At 38.8% G+C, this 5,775-nt stretch overlaps 1 pseudogene; it reads right to left on the minus strand.

The window, feature by feature from the left end:
* Positions 1 to 2,151: 2,151 nt before the first annotated feature.
* On the minus strand, positions 2,152 to 2,703 carry LOC128628107 (60S ribosomal protein L17-like; annotated as a pseudogene).
* Between the last annotated feature and the right edge of the window lie 3,072 nt (positions 2,704 to 5,775).

The raw sequence follows: 5,775 nt of genomic DNA on the forward strand, positions 1-5,775 counted from the left end.
TGCGTCTTCATTCCCCCGGCCACTTCCAGCATCCAGGTCTCTCCTGGTGCAGGACCAGTATCCCTGTTCTGGAGCAGAGGAAACTGCAAAGTTACAATCAGGATCCGGCTCACGATCCAGCTCTCCTTCAAATCTCCTTTGGCAGCAGCAGTCTGGGTACCAGGTGTGAGGCTGGGAACTGTGGCAGCTGGGGTCCCCACTCAGGTCCCAGGGAACTTACTGTCCCTATAAAATCTCCTTACGATCTATTTTCCAATGTCCTCTGCATTCTTTGGCTTCCAAACTTCATATAAGCTGGGATTCTGTGGGTTGTTCACTCTGTTCTTCAGAAGATCTGCTAGGTATCCCAGTTGGGTGCACAAGTAAGTGAGTTCAGCTCCCACCTACCTCACTGCCACCTTCCAGTTTACAGATATTTCTTTCTACTTAGTGCAGTTAGCTATCCCTACAAACTTTCCTCATAGGGAAGTTTGTATTTAAAATACAAATGTACTTTGACTGTATCCCATAAGTTTGGGTATGGAGTGCTCAAACTTGTGTTTGTTTCAATATATATTTTTATTTTTCTTTTTTTGACTTACTGGTTTTTCAGAAGCATGTTATTTTATTTTATGTATTTATGAGTTTTCTAGTTTTCCTCCTGTTATTTATTTCTAGTTTCATACCATTTGGTTGGGAAAGAAACCTGGTATAGTTTCAATATTTTAAAGTTTGCTGAGACTTGTTTTGTTGCCTAGCATGTGATCTATTCTGGAAAATGCTCCATGCGTGCCTGAGAAGAATGTATATTCTGTTGATCTTGATGAAATGTTTGGTATATATTAGATAGGTCTATTTGGTGTAAAGCATACTTAAAATACAATATTTCCTTACTGGTTTTTTTTCCTAGTTGCTGTACCTCTTGTTGAGAGTGAGGTATTGAATTCTACTACTATTACTGTGTTGTATACTTCTCCCTTCAAATTTTTAAATTTGTTTTTTATATTTAGCTGCTCTGATGTTGAGGTCATATATATTTACCTTGTTATATTCTTCTGATGAATTGACCCCTTTATCATCATATAATGACCTTTTTGTTTTTTGTTACAGTTTTTGACTTAATTTTTTTGTCTGATAGAAGTATAGCTACACCTGATCTTTTTGGTTTCTAACTATGCGGCATATCTTTACCACCCCTTCTGTTTGAGCCTATATATTTTTGAAGCTGAAGTGAGTTTTGTAGGCAGAATATACTTGTTATTTTATTCATACAGCTACTCTATGCCTTTTGAAAAGAGCACTTAATCTATTTTCATTTAAAGTAATTATTTATAAATAAGGACTTGGCATTTTGTTAATTGTTTTCTGGCTGTTTTATAGTTACTTTGTTCCTTTCACCCTCTCTTGCTGTCTTTCTTTGTGAATTGATAATGTTCCATAGTGGTATATATATATTTTTCTCTTTATCCTTTGTGTATATACTGTAAGCTTTGCTTTGGGTTATTCTGAGCCTTAGTTAAAACACCTTTGTAGATATAACAGTCTATTTTAGGCTAGTAATTTCAGTCACATCCTAGCACTTTACTCTTTTATTCCCCTTTGCCCACATTTTATATCTTTGTAGTCACGCTTTATATCTTTTTATGTTGTATAATCATTAACAAATTGTGTAGCTGTCCTGGCTGGGTAGCTCAGTTGGTCTGAGCATCATCCTGTACACCAAAGAGTTGTGGGTTTGATCCTTAGTCAGGGCACATCCCCAGGTTTTGGGCACATATGGGAGGCAACCGGCTGGCATTTCTCTCTCACATGGATGTTCTTTTTCTTTCCCTCTCCTTTCCTCTCTCTCTCTAAAATCAGTAAACATATCCTCAGAGGAGGACTAAAAAAATGGTGTAGTTATAGCTATCTTTAATATTTTTGTCTTTTTACCATTATACTAGAGTTAGATGATTAACACTATTTATTACACTTTTAAAGTATCCTAAATCTGACTAAATACTTGCCAGTGTATTGTGTATTCATATGTTTTCATGTTACTAGTTGGTGTACTTTCATTTCAAACTGAAGAACTTCTTTCAGCATTTTAAAATGCAAATGTACTGGTGATTAGCTACTCTGACTTTGGTTTCTGAAAAAAAAAATTTTATTAGCATTTATTTGATGCTGAATTTACTCCTCAGCCGTAAGTTGTTGTTTCTTCAGTTTCTTCTGGGATATCTTCTTCTTTTGTGCCACCTGCTCTCCTGGATTGGGAACAATCCGCTCTTTTTCAGTGAGGACCACCTCGATGTGGCAGGGAGAGCCCATGTATAGGTCCATCTGCTCATGAGCTGGTAGATTCTGTGCTGTGTCTAGGGAGCTTTGCTCACCTGGATGTGCTCAGTGACCAGAAAATCTACATGTAGATTTTTAACTTCAGCATTACATTCTGCATTTTAAGCATGTGCAGCCAAAATTCAGCACTGTTTTTAGGCTACTGACCCTATGTCAAGCCCAAACTCTTGGCCTGGGCACAGCCACCTATTGTACCACTGTAACAATGGAATGGCTCACATTGTTGCTGTAAAGTGCCATCCTTCAGATACTCAGTGGCTTTTGGATATAAGCATACACTTATGGCCTGGGCAGTTCCATGCACATCCTTAAAGTGAACATGAAGATTTGAGTCTCTTGATTTGCAAGATTTTGGGGTGTTTTTGGGTCAAGTGAATAGTGAAGCATTTTCAAAGGTTACCTCTGGCTGCTTTTAGGACTCTTTGGCTTTTGTGGGGAAAGTATTTCACCTTCTGATTTGAAGAACAGCTTTGATGGCTAAAGTATTACTGGCATTTTCTTTTTTTCAGCACTTTGAATATGTCATCCGATTCTCTCTTGACCTTCAAAGTTTGTGCTGAGAAATCTGATGATATCCTCATGGAGGTTTCCTTATATGAGAGAAATTTTTTTCTTAGACTCTTTAAAAAATTCTGTTTTATTGTAAACAACTATATTATAATTTGACTTGGAGAAGATTGCTTCAGATTGAGGTGCTGGGGTAACCTATTAGCTTTATCAATTTAGATGTCTAAACCTTTCCCAGGTTTGGAAAAGTTTCAGCCATTATTTTTTTAAGTAAGCTTTCTATTACTTTTTCCCTCTCCCTATTCTGGGAATCCAATGACCTTTCCATTGTTTCTTTTAATCATGACCATAAATCCTGTTCCAGTTACTAGAGGTTTACTGTATTCCTTATTGGAGTTGTGTTTCCCCAATTTTTGTAACTCCTGTAGCCTTATATAGGTTTCTGCATATTTGAAAAAATTTTATCTTTTTTAGATTTTATGGACTGACTTCAGTAAGGGATCACTTTCACCTGTAGGTGGGAACAAGCTGGAGCACTGCGTGACCTCAAGTCTAGTGGTATAGGGTGCAAAATATAGGTATGTGTGTGTGTCATCATTGGGTCATGGGGGTGGGTGGGGCTGGTGGCTCATTGATTCACCATCACTGACTACATGGTCCTTGGCAAGTGATATGGGACCCTCAGAGGCTGAAAGGGCTGTCCAGTTCCTTGTCAGTGCTTTCAAGTCCAGCTCCTTAGTACCAAGAAAAGCAGCAGTCATGGTGAGAGCCAGTGGCACACATTCACATGGTCATAGGAATTAGCTGCAGGTACCTGTGCAGTTCTAGGGACTGCTTGCAAATATACACATGCTGTTGAGAGCCAGGGCAGGCAGTGAGAGCTGGGACCAACAGCAGGAGTACTGGCAGTTCTTTTGGTCCCGGCTGTAAGCATTTATCACTTTGGTGGGTCTGCCATGTGAACAGGACAGTGGAGACTAATACAGGGTGTCAGGCCAGCAACATGCAAGTGCACAGCTAGAATGGCTAGTGCTGACCATGCTCATAGCAGCATGTGTCAGTTGCAGAGGTTTGGCTGGCATCTTGCACTAACCCACCTGCAGAGTCTTGGAGTGGTTGTTGATACAATTCCCAGGATCTGGCCAGGATGCATGATGAGGAGAATGGAGAGAGACTTGGGTAGCGGACATTAGCAATCACAAATACTTGTGGAATAAAGCCAGTGAAATCTGCAGGGGATCCACAGTGATTGGGCTGTCCCACAGTTTCTACAGCTGTGAAAGGTGCTAGATTTGTTTGTAGAGAGCAGACCATTAGGAACTGTGATTGCTCCTGCTGGGTGAGGTTTACAAAATTGCAAAAAGCCATACAATCACTAGAAAATATGTTGCCAAGCAGATCATGATTACTAGTGGTCAGTAAGTTAGTAACTTGTCATTATTATTAAATAGAGCAAAACACATTAAATGCATTACAATTTAAACACTTTGAAAGTAATATGTTCAATTTAAACTTTTGGTAAATTCAACAAAATCTAAGAAAAAAAATAACTCTACTTCTCAGACATACTGTTTCATTTCTGTGTATTTTCTGTACCATTTTGGGGTATTATAATGTGTGTGTGTGTGTGTGTGTAAAATGTATAATGAATACTTGTTTCAAATGTATTTAACACATTTAGTGTTGGCAGTGTCACATTAAGTTTCTTAAAAAGAAACTTCAGCTCTGGCTGGTGTGGCACAGTGTCTTGAGTGCTGTCCTGCAAACCAAAGTGTTGCTGGTTTGAATCCCTATCAGGTCACATGCCCAGGTTGTAGGCAAGGTCCCCATTTGGGAGTGTGAGAGGCAACCACACATTGATGTTTCCCTTCTCTCTTTCTCCCTTCCTTTCCCTCTCTGTAAAAATAAATAAATAAAATGTTTTTAAAAAAGCAAACTTCAGTGAACTGGATATTAGTTGACCACCTGTTTATTGAATATTTAATGTGTGCTAGACACTGAAGTTTCAGAAATAAAAATATCCCTCAGGAAAGACACAAGGTGTGTATGTATGTAAAACAGATATGTAAATGCAAAATTATAATGCAATATGATTAATGTTTTGATAGTGATAAGCCCTGGGAACCTTGGAAATCATGGGAGACAAAATTCATGTGATCAAGGAAGAGTGTGCAGGTATGTTTTCATTACCTGGAACAGGTGACATATAAACAGTGTATTTCAACAAGAGTTGAAGATACTTACGTGAACAGGTGAGAGGGCACCCCAGGTACAACATGTGCAAAGCCTTTGATGTATAAGATTATTTCCAAATACAGTCCTTTGACCTCAGTTTTGTTCAGGAGAAATAGCACACTAGATATATTTTTCTTTATGTCAATAGAGACCTCAATTTATGGATCCATCAGCACATTGACTTTTTCTTCTATCTGTTCTACTCAGTCACTTAGAATAGGCTCACCATTCTGGGATAAAATTACCCATGGCAGAAAACCTCCTGAATGATTTGCACATAATAGAGCATACAGTATACTGGTGCAGGGCTAGGAGGTGACATCATAAAGGCAGATAAGAATCACTTGTAACGGGTTTGGGTGAGGAATGTATCGAGCAGGTCTTTGCCCTGGGAAAGAACATAGATTCAAGTGTGCTCAGGTGGGGTGAAATCTTCCCGTCCTAAGAGCCACAGCTGCTGTTACAGAGGTTGTAGGGCAGGCACACATTTTGCTTACTGAAAGCTCTAAAAGGGCAAAGTCCCTGCTCCAGTTTCTTCTAAAATCAAATAGGGAAAGAAACAAAGTTATCTTTATCTGACCAGATCATTTATAAAAGGTCATGAAGCCATAAAAAAAATCTCTGGTTCATGGAAGTTTTCTGTGTTCACAGACAGTAATATTCTTTCTCACTTTGCTTCTGTCTCATTATCCACTGCACCTAGAAGCCACCTTGTTA

The sequence above is a fragment of the Artibeus jamaicensis genome, unplaced genomic scaffold, assembly GCF_021234435.1.
Source record: "Artibeus jamaicensis isolate MK-2021 breed Jamaican fruit bat unplaced genomic scaffold, CSHL_Jam_final contig_536, whole genome shotgun sequence".
Taxonomy (NCBI): Eukaryota; Metazoa; Chordata; class Mammalia; order Chiroptera; family Phyllostomidae; genus Artibeus; species Artibeus jamaicensis.